Here is a 12,270-nt window from a genome sequence, read left to right on the forward strand (position 1 = left end):
CAGAAATAGCTTCAGACATGACATGGCATGATGATCATCGTTTGAAAGATGGGGTTCTTAGACATCCAGTAGACTCTAAGCCTTGGAAATATTTAGATATGTCTAATCCAAGATTTGCTAAATATCTTCGTAATGCTAGACTCAATTTAGCAGCTGATGGGATAAATCCCTTTGGCAACTTGAGTATTTCTCATAGCACTTGGTCAGTTATTATTACTGTATACAATTTACCCCCTTGGATATTAATGAAGCAACCATATTACTTCTTGTCTTTGTTGATACCTGGTCCTAAAGCTCCTGGAAATGATATCGACCTGTAGTTAGAACCATTGATAGATGAGTTGCGAGAATTATGGTTTTGTGGGGTAAATACATATGATGCTTCAAGAAAAGAGAACTTTTGTATGCGGGCAACACTCTTATGGACGATAAATGATTTTCCCTCTTATGCCAACTTGTCAGGATGGAGCACAAAGGGAGCTTTGGCCTGCCCTATGTGGAACAAAGACACTCCATCTACTCAATTGAAGCATAGTCGTAAGTTTTCTTACATGGGTACCCGTAGATATTTACCATCTAATCATAAGTGGTGGAGTAATAAATGTGATTTTAATGGAGAAGTAGAAAGAAGACCTGCTCCAAAAGTTCTATCTGAGAATGATGTTTTAAATTAGTTGCTTACTCTGGAAGACATAAAATTTGGTAAGACCCAGAAAAAATGAAAGTACGAAAAAAATAAAGGAGTTCATAATTGGAGGAAGAAAAGCATCTTTTTCCAACTTCCTTACTGGAAAAATAATCCAATACCCCATAATTTAGATCTGATGCATATTGAAAAAAATGTTTATGATAACTTAATTGGAACATTTTTAGATATTGAAGGAAAAACAAAAGATAATCTTAATGCTCGTCTTGATTTGAAGGAAATGGGTATAAGAAAAGATTTGCATCTAACACAGAGAGATGGCAGATGGTATTATCCAACAACATGTTATACTTTATCATCAGATGAGAAGTCTAAGGTATGGACGTTCTTGAAAAAGGTTAAGGTTTCAAATGGTTACTCTTCCAATATATCACGGTGGGTGAAGTTAGAGGATCATAAAATTTATGGCCTAAAAAGTCATGATTCACATATTTTGTTGGAACAACTGCTTTCTTTTGCAATTCGTGGAGTTGTGCCTAACAATGTCTATGATGCTATCACTGATTTAAGTATTTTCTTCAGAGAGATTTGTTCGAAAACATTAAGGATTGATGTGTTAGATCAACTTTCAGCTCAGATTCCAATAACATTGAGCAAATTAGAGAAAATATTTTTACCAATATTTTTTTATGTTATGGTGCACTTAGTTGTTCATCTTCCAAAAGAGGCTAAGCTTGCTGGACCTATACAATACAGGTGGATGTAACCAATAGAACAATATATTTTTAATCTATAGTTGTATTAATTTTATGTAGCTCATTATTAATCATGCTAAGTAAAAATTTGAGCTGTATTATGTAACATCATGTAGATTCTTATGCATTTTGAAACATTATATTCGTAATATGAATCAACCTGAAGGATCTATTGCAGAAGGGTACATTGTTGAAGAAAGCCTAATATTTTGTTCAAGGTATTTACATGGAAGTGCGAAAGGGCATAATCAAACGGATAAGAATTATGAAAATAATCATGCCGAGCCATACAATGGATTATCAATTTTTGAACAAAAGGGTTCTCCTTTTTTAAAAAACAAATCCAGAAATCTTGAAGAGCTTGAGCGTAAACAAGCTCATCTTTATATCTTGAAAAATTATGAAGAAGTTCAACCATTTATACAGTATGTTTCTTTATGACATTCAGTAATTTAACATCTAGTTTATCATTTGGCTCCATCTTCTATTTTGTCTAATGAACACTTATTTGTTTGACAGTGAGTTTGAGTAGAATAGTAACAACATAAACTTCGATGATTGATTTTACCACCGAGTAAATTTTTATTGAATTTCTCATTCAATTAGTTATACTTATTTATCTTCAATAATTTATTTATTTATTTTTCTACATAGATTGTACAAATGCATAAAGAAGAAAATCCACTTGCAAGTGGCGAATTGTATTGGTTGGCTAGAGGTCCCCTTGATGGGGTTCAAAGATTCAAGGGATATGAAATAAATGGTTTTAGGTTTCATACTAAACTATTCGAGGAAAAAAGGAAGACTCAAAATAGTGGTGTTTTAGTAAGAGGAGTAGCCAATGGTCAAAATATTAATTACTATGGTTTCCTAACTGAAATAGTAGAACTTCAATATGTTGGATGTAAACATATTGTTTTATTTAAATGTGATTGGTGGGATGTTGATCACATCGAAAATGGAGTGAAAATAGATAAACATGATTTTGTTAGTGTTAACACTAAGTGAAAACTAGCAACAAATGAACCATTTGTGCCTGCATCTCAAGCAGAACAAGTGTTTTATGTCAAGGATAATCTTCATCTAAATTGATCAATTGTTCTAAATGGTCATTCTACCTATTTTACTGGAGGTGCTACCAGTGAAAATACTTTTCAGCAAGATGCTTGTAATGATTACTTGTATACATTTGAAGAAGACGAAGACTTTATAAACTAAGAAGAAATGATCTTGAAGTTATCATCACTGATGTTACCTTAGCTGATGATATCATTGAAAACATCGAATCAGAACCAGAAACTGATGATGAAGATTTGTTATTGTAAATATTTTAAAAGTCTTATTTGCATATTGAGTTAACAATTTTACTTATTCTTGAGACAGCTATTCTTCCAACTCTATTATGTATTTTTTTGATTTGTTTTCATAAAATGGTTTTGTTGATTCTTTGCCATGGATAAACTAGCTTACAACAGTGACGGAAATAATTTTGAGCAATTACATTAATATTCACTAAGGGGTGGAGCTAGTGCTTTTTGAGGGAGTTTCTGGGGTGCACATTAATTAGAGGAAAAGCTACTTACATCCCATCAATGAAATCCAAAAGTTGGGAGTCCTTGAATGTCATACTAGGAGAGAAAATTGGTGTACTACCTACAACATATTTAGGGATGCTCCTGGAAGCTAGATCTCAATCTTATGAGATCTCAAACAAGGTAATAGAGAAGTGTGAGATGAAGCTAGCAAGATGAAAATCTCAATACATATCTAGAGGTGGAATATTGACACTGATAAATTTTGTTCTCGATGCCCTTCCTACGTATATGATGTCTATATTTCTTGTTCCCCAAAGGGTTATCAACAGACTGGAAAAAATTAGAAGTTTTATAGAAACAAAATAATGATACAAAGAGTTATAACCTGGTCAAGTAGAATGTTGTTACAGCCGGCAAGAGGCAAGAGGGACTGGGCATTAAAATTTGAAAAATCAGACCAAGGCTCTTAGAATGAAATGGTTGTGGAAATTTTGCAATGAGAACTACTCCATTTGGAAGGAAGTTAGGTGTTGATGTCCAAAGTTATGAACATACAATACGAAACAGTTTTGAAACACACAAAAAATATGACACGGAGAATGGAAAAACTTATACACTCCCACCAGGGGTTGCATTAACTCGGTGTGTACAGACAGTCCTACAGATACTACTAGCACAAAAATCCAATAGGGGGTTGCATATTTTTCTGCTAAAACTTTGAACGATGGTAAAGAAAAGTGTGGGGGCTCAACTACTAGAAAAGAATTACAACAGTTCAAAAAAATAGAAATTGGCAGTAGTTAGAAGCAAAACGAGAAGTGTGACAATGCCACCAGATAGAAAATTTGCAAATTGACATGTTTTAATGGAATCAATTGTGGACATAAACATAACTTCCTTGCGATGTCAAATTATCTGACAAGATAAAAGAGGATAGAAAGGAGGCCGATGCAGGTTTCATTTCGACATAGGTAAATTGTCATGCTTTAAAGTATTGGTGATTGTTTTTTGGGCATGTCATAGAACATCAATAAGCTAAGTTACTCAAACTCTCCAAAAATGTTGCCGCATCCATTTCGGAATGCAGTAATGACGTCAGAACATTTTGCTTCATTTCTGGTAAGGGTCATTTCTACTCTTTTTAGTAGTTCAATCATGGTCTGAATATATGATTGGTGATGCGTTCTTGCTTATTACCTACCTAATATAAGATATTCTCAAGCCTTTGTTGTCCTTATTGCATGGTTAAAGTGCAAGGATATTATCCTCAACCTGAAAACAACTTGTTGCATTGACATGACATGGTTGGGCTGTATATAATGATTAGATGAGCTACTATTTCATTACCACTCCCTTCATCTCCATCTAGTCCACACTTCATTTCTTAGTTCATGTGAACATTCTATCAACTTAATGTAAAGCCTTTCTATATAAATAGCCAATACAGTATGTTCACTTTATATGTGTGGTATCACTTGATGAGATTAAAGTTTAGATTCATTGAAAAGAATACACTATTTCTACTTTTTCTCCCAGTCACAATGTTGACAATATGTGCATGAATAATTTCAACTTCTCCCCAAGTCAAACTAAGGCCCTCTTAATGTGTTGCAAAAGCATTAGTAAAACAGAGTATTACACACTTACCAGTCTACATTTTATTCTACTATGCTTTGTGATTATCAGCTTCGATAAAGCAATTAGAAAGTTCATTATCATTATGAAAAAAGTTTTTTGAGTACTGGAAAAGTAGTGTAGTGGCTTTTATTGGGTGGGATAGTTAATTGGATGACAGAAAGCAATTATAAATAAAAATGAAAAGATTATATTTGTGTTGATATCTAGAATACAGTGTACTCTGTATTCTAGAAATATTATGGACATATGGGTCCTAATTAAATTGACATGTGCACTTAGGGGTCTATCTAGAATTACTGTTCTGTATCTCGAGCCGGGGGTCTATCGAAAACAACCTCTCTACTTCTTCAGAGGTAGCGGTATGGTATGCGTACATCTTACCCTTCCCAGACCCTACTTTGTGGGAATACATTGGATTTGTTGTTGTTGTTGTATCCATGTCGGATTCTTTAAAAATATATTATTTTTGGAGTATCCGACACTCACCCGTAGACATTTTTGAAGAGTGCGAGCAACTTAGTAAATAAGCACACGTTTACCATCGGTCACTAGGTGAACTGCATCATGTTATATCATATGTGGTTGAGACCACAACTTATCCAACTAGCTAGGGGATTGCAACCTATTAATAGATAAATCATAAATGTGCATTCGTAGGCTCTTTAATAGATAAATCATAAATATTCATTTGTAGGCTCTTTCTTCATCTTCCAAACTAAGATGATTCAAATTTTCCAAGCCTAAGGATTTCAGAGTGAAAAGGTCAATGACGACGTTGACTCATCATAAAATACTGGTGAGGACGCCCAGTATAAAATAATGTTCAGCAGACAGAGCAAAAATCTTAATGAACGAACAAAACTCTCTCACTTTTATTTGCTTAATAATAGGTAGAATGGGAAACAGATATAGATTAAACACAACCATCTCTTCCACTATAGCAAATATAAAATTCTAAAGAAGTTATTAATGTAAACATAGTATCTGAAGTCCTACCTCAAAATGTGTCACTCCGCACAAACATGAATTGGGACCATTACTGGGCATGTTGCACAATAGCCTCTGCAGTAACCAAAGGAAATTGGTCATAAATTATTCAAATACAAGATCAAGGATTGTCACACAGTCATCTAAATATCCAATATAAAACAAGAACTGGAGTATTTAGCTCATAGGATTTTTTCCTTTGCAGATCACTACTAAAGTATCACTACTTTGAATTACAAGTGACCTACATATATTAACTGGTCAACAAAAACAACAACAACAACAACAACAATAAAACCCAGTATATTCTCACATCGTGGGGTTTGAGGAGGATAGAGTGTATGCAGTCCATACCACTACCTCTAAAGAAGTTGAGAGGCTATTTTCGATAGACCACCGGCTCAAGACAAAGGATAGTATATAAAAAGGGAGTGAAAATCATAGAGATAAACAAATCTAGGGACGATTGGACATGGTTTACCATAATTGCTTGTTAGGAACAGAAAAATTAATCAAACACGGGTAGCTATATAATCATGGGACATACAACTTACTTTTAAGTTTTAGAGCTTGAAATATTAAAAGAATCATTGTGATAACAGCGCCAACCTACTCCAGGTATAGTGCTATACAGAAGTGGATAAATAATTACTCAAGATAATATGACAGAGATTAATACAAATAATTGTATGTCAGATATATATTCTAAGATAACCAGATTATCCAAAAAGAAATCAAATTGTATATGAATATAGCTTACCATCATGTCATGCAGTGGTATTTTCACCTTAGAAAGCATGATTTCCCAATTATAAGCTCGTCTATGATCAACCTGCCAAAATAAAGTTCAGGTAAATCCTCTCTTAAAACTTGGAAAAGCTAAAATAGTGTCACAATTCCATCTTTATCCACAGCTATATGTGAGGAGAGAAAACGCAGTGGTCTTCACAGAGCTATATGAGTACAGGTGGAGATGGATTATATCTGATGTTACATGTGAATAGGTTTTCACTGAATCCTTGACAAAGAAGCTTAGATAATTTGTGGAAACAAACTGGGAATCAGAATAAAAAGATATTGTTTATCCAACCACCATGGTGGTATTATACAACGGTAAAAGATCCCAATCCAGGCCTCAGAAAAAAAAGAATTTAGTAATTAGATTTTTTAAGATATAGAGCAATGCAAATATTTGTCAAAATAAAAGCAACAGATTTTTTAATGACAGTGGTGTCGGTCCAACTTGTCCACCTCAACTATTCCATCGGGTACCTGCTACCTACCACCAGCACAGATACTGGGTGACGTTTTTCACCAAAGCTTAGATAGATTGGAAGAAATGAACTAGTGTTTTTGCCTCAGGTTGAATTTAAACCTGAGACATCATGGTTCTCCTAAATAAAAGGGCAGTCCGATGTACAAAGTATCCTGCATTCAATAGAGTCCGGGGAAGAGCTGCATCTCAAGGGGCTGTGATGACCCCTCATTTAAATAATATGTTAAAAATTACACTAGTGATGCTGCCTTAATTGTGAGTATGACTGTCGACCTTGATTCAAGTAATGTGAATAAATATTAAATTTCCCGTTACAAGCTGCCTCGGTATGGTGCATTGACTGACATAGTTGTTTTTTTTTCAATATTTTTCTTTTAAAGGAAAGGACTAATTGGCATAAGGTTTTGGCATTCTCAATAGTGAAACTAGTATTTCTAGTGTCTTCAATTTTTTGTTATTCAGTAATATTAAGGGATGGTTCTGAATGAATAACAGGATGCACATTACAAAAACATCTAACAGCTTTCAGATTTGGCATAAACTTCAAATATCATAAACTTCAAAACAGCTAGAGCTTATCCTCTAATAAATACAACTAAAAGTTATGATTCTTAAGACTAAACTATATCCAGAATCTTGAAATGACAAATTTCAGGCAAGTAATGAACTTTGTAGTTGTACGAAAAAATAAAAGTTCTAGTTAATGTTAACATGTTAGCTTTGTTACTTTATTTTTGTGTTGTTCCAAGTATATATTAACCATGGACCAACAACTAATTAGCTAGCATTTGTTCCATTCATTTTTCAAGAGAGTCTCGTATTGTATATAGTTCTCCGTCTTTGTTTTAGCGGTTTCTATAAACTTATGCACACGCCACCCCTTATCTTTCTCTCTGTCACACACACACACATATAGAAATTTAAAAGATTCCCTTCAAGTCACCACTTCTTCACAAGTATAATTTTTCTTTCGAACAAAGAGTACATCATTATTAAATGTCAGAAATTTATCAAACCAGACAAGATAATCACCAACCTTAAAAGACATGTGGAAGGTCATCGGTGTCCACTCATTCATTAGAACTGAGAGCATCTTTGGTACGTGGGCGAGTCGTATATCCAGAGGACTAAATGGTGACTGAATTTTATGTAAATCCTGTGAAGAAGAGGTAACATGAAACAAATAACAGCAGATCGATCTAAAGGAACACACACAAGATAAGGAAACACATAGGATACAATTTTCTCTTTTATAATTTAATGAGATGACATGCTCTATAACTACCATTTGCAACATAATGAGGGCAAATAGAGAAAAGAAAGAAGGATAAGTATAGCCCACAAAACAATTTAAATTATAAAAAGAAAAGAGAGATAAATTCAAGAACATAAATGATTACCATGCTTTTTCATAGAACATAAAAATAAAAAAATGTAGCTGCAAGGAAAAAAAAGCACTCGGTCTAAAGTTTCTCAAAGACACAAAAATTAGCTGAAGAATTTGCTAGCGACAAAATTAACATCAATCAAAGTTTTATCAGGCTCCACAAAACGTACTAAAGATGATCGTATGAAGCTTTTTTTAAAGTTAAAGTTTCTATAATTGAACACTGTAGGAAAATAGATATCACTGATCTATTAAAATAAAAGGTTACATGCAAAACTTGAGACCCAAAAAAAATGCACCAACTTGAACGCCTCTTCTTCCAATGGTCCAAACACAAAGTGGGGGTATTTGATTTAATCGGATATGAAAAGAGTACAAATACAAAAATTAAAAAGGATCTACCAGAGAGAATTAAAAAGGAAGGAACACACACATACTTACTGGTGATAGATTGTAGATGCTACTCAAATTGGAGCTGCTTCATTGCCATTAAAGAAAACTCCAGAACCTTAAGTGAAAATAATAGTTGGAGAAAAAAACAAGAAATTAGAGTGGTCGTGTGATTGATGGAACTACGGGAGAGTGGAATAGAAGGAAGGTAAAAGTCTGCGGTAGAATGGGGAAGTCGATCGGAGCTCCGATGATGGATGGCTCCGTCAAGACCTTTCCCTTTCTAGACCATTCTAGCTGATAGTCAACTTTCCATTTCTCTAGTTTTTTTTTAATCTTTTTTCTTTATTTTGCTTGGATAATAAATAATTCAACTTTCCATTTCTTTAGTTTTTTTTAACCAACAAAAATTTTCTTGGATAATAAAATGGGGCTTGGAGCCCCAACTTTTAATTAAAAAAAAGAAACATACATTTTTATAACTACAAAAATTTGATATAGTTAGTTTATTATGATTACATTAATGTTATTAATTTGATACTACTTCAAGTGCAAGAAAAATAAATATATTTAATATGGATAACAATTTTTTTTCGTCTCATATTACTTGATATATTTATTTTTTGAACAATTATAAAGAAGAAATTTATAAGAGTTGTAAATTGATTAATATGATTCTATTAAATTCACATTAAATATTGTTATTACCTATTTGATCAGTTAATTACTTTCATTAAATTACTAAGGATAAAGTTGAAAAAAAATATCGAAGTATCTTTTTGATTTTTTAAATATGTCAACTATTTTGAGTAATTATTTTTGACAAACATGTCAAGTAATATAAAACGTAGGTAGTAGTATTGCAACAACAAATTTTAAATCATTGTTAAAAATAGTATTTATTAGATATAAAATTTTATTACAAAAATAATTTGTAGCGTTTTTCCATGACATTAATTATATCTATTAAAAGTCATCTATTGCCACAAATTTTCTTACTTAAAGAAAAATATTTTTTAGTCACAAATTTTTCTACAAATATTTTATTGTGGTTAAAAGGTTACTGTTACTACAATAAATTTTAATTCGTGGTAAAAATTAATAATTAGCTATGAAAGTTTATTATAACAAAAAATTTGTGGCTATTTTTTTTGACTACTGCCACAATTTTTATAAGTGAAGCAAAACTTTTAATTTAGTTATAATAGTTTGTTTCAAATAATTAATCATGGCTAAAAGATTACTATTGCTATAGATACTTTCATTGCGTGGCAAAAATTTATAGTTAGCCACAAAATTTTATTGTAGCTATATGATTGTAGCTATTTAGATAATTATAGCCACAATCTTTAGCAATTATAGCAAAAATGAAGATTTAGCTTTATCAATTTAATTTTTGTGGCTATGAAGTTCAGTGAATTTGTAGATAGCTACGAAATTTATTTTTTGTGGTTGTAACTTAGTAATAGCTACGATTTTCAAATTTGTAGCTTAGATTTCATAGCGATAAATACATTTTCTTGTAGTGAGATATCAAAATAATACAACTAAATTGGGCCTTTACACAAAAAAAAATTCTTAAAACAGAGATATAAAAACAGTACAATTAAACCTAATTTTTACCTAAAAAAATTTCTCAAAGCCAATCGACATTCATCTACCACCTGTAAATTTATCCTGTAAACTACAACAAAATAATACACTAGTGATCATAAAACTTCAATTTTGATGAAAATATTTCTTGTCTGAGCAAAAATTTTGACCCTGAAAAATAACTTGAATGGAAACAAAGAAGATATGTATATACACAGACGTTAAATTCTATTATGTTGACAAAAACAGTGAAAAAGTTAAGAGTTAGAAAATTAAGCATCCACCAATCTAGACATGCAATCGAATCAAGTTAGATTAACATCAATCATATTTTTTCAATAAGTAAACTGATTTATTCTCTAGTTTAACGTGCATGTCAATATTTATAGAAGCATTTTCTTAATAGAGTCTTATTTTAGGAGTATTTTTCTAATATATTATAGATATAAATTATAGATTATAAATAAGATTAGGCTTTTTTCTAGGTTGAATATGAACGTATATGTTTAAATTTAGTTAGAATAGGATTTTGATTTTTGTGTACATAAAAGAAAAATTAAATTATTTAAATTATCTTCACATAAATTATACTCTTCAAAGGATTTTGTATCGAATACGCTAACACACGTTTTTTTTTTACTTTTCACGATTTTTTTCACTTTGAGGTTTTTCGTTAGGACACCTTTTTTTCCTTTTTACACGTTAATTTAGGAATACATGATGATTTATTGGTTTTGTATAGGATTTTTTTTTGTTTATTCAAGTTTAGTTAGAATAGGATATTGATTGTGCATTTATACTGTCGGCCAAATTTATATTGATTTATTGGATTTATAATTTAAATAGAATATGTGAAAAGACGATTTTATCTAAAGAAATTTTTTTAATGAAGGGTAAAAAGTTTAAATGTGATTTATAAGTCCCTTCACACTTTTAATATAACTAGTTTAATCGCATGTGCTTCGCACATGTAACGTTTGATCATTTAAAATTAAATAATTTTATCTATTGCGGAGATTTTTAATGAAGTGTAAAAATTTAAAATCACTTTTCAAAGATTCTTCACACTTTAATATAATAATGTAAATATAAACATATATTTTAGTATAAGCACATATATATTTTACCATCAGAAGTTTTAAGTGATTGATGGATCATCACATTTGCCTTCGTGATGCCTCTTTCCATGTTTATAGTATGATTATCTTTTCAAGGTATGATTATTTTTTTTTCTATATTTAAAATCTTTCCTAGGTTTTAAAGTCAAATTTTTACAAAATCATTGATTACATTCTTATTACGTACTTAGAACTTTTAAAATTTTGGTACTTATTAAATTTTTCTTATTCTAACGCTTTTATATTTATTTCTGAGATTTTCAAATCTTTTTAAAATCAAATTTAGTTGAACTAAAATTCTTTAACTAATGAAAAAAATATTAGTTGTCATTAATTCTGATGACTTCTAATAAAGAAAGGTTTATCATAAATATATTTTATTAATTTTTAACTCTTAAATATTAGAAAAAAAAATAGTGAAAAGATGATTATGCCTAAAACAAAAACTTTTAATGAAGGGTAAAAAGTTCAAACGACATTTCTAAGGCCCTTCACACTTTTAATATATTATAAATTATAGATTATAGATATAGATATAGATTATAGATATAGATTATTTAATGTTAACTTTTTCAATGATATATTTAAGATCACAAGAATAAAATACATTTTGATATATTTGACTTTTTGATTTAAGACACAATATTTAATAGTGATTTTTATTTACTTAAACTCGAAAAAATAAGCCAAATAAACTAAAATAAAGTAACCCTCCGTCTCATTTTATGCGTTAGTATTTTATTTGATTCGTTTCAAAAAAATATCATCTTTTCATGTTTGACAACTATTTAATGACATTATTCTCATTCTATCTTTACTGATTCTACTTAATAAGAAAAGATAATTAAAAAATAAATATTAAAATTACTCCAAAAAGCATAATTTTATGAACTTTATAAAAGGATCACTTATTTTTTAAACTTCATATTTGATCAAATGACGACA

General features: G+C 30.8%; 1 long non-coding RNA gene across 1 annotated transcript; it reads right to left on the minus strand.

Annotated features, from left to right (window-relative positions):
* Positions 1 to 5,563: 5,563 nt before the first annotated feature.
* On the minus strand, positions 5,564 to 8,973 carry LOC107847051. The gene is made up of 4 exons (XR_001667283.2): positions 8,666 to 8,973; positions 7,874 to 7,993; positions 6,322 to 6,393; positions 5,564 to 5,636 (listed from the first exon to the last, which is right to left on the minus strand). It is a non-coding gene; the product is annotated as an uncharacterized LOC107847051 (long non-coding RNA).
* Between the last annotated feature and the right edge of the window lie 3,297 nt (positions 8,974 to 12,270).

This window comes from Capsicum annuum, chromosome 11, assembly GCF_002878395.1.
Source record: "Capsicum annuum cultivar UCD-10X-F1 chromosome 11, UCD10Xv1.1, whole genome shotgun sequence".
NCBI classification, from domain to species: domain Eukaryota; kingdom Viridiplantae; phylum Streptophyta; class Magnoliopsida; order Solanales; family Solanaceae; genus Capsicum; species Capsicum annuum.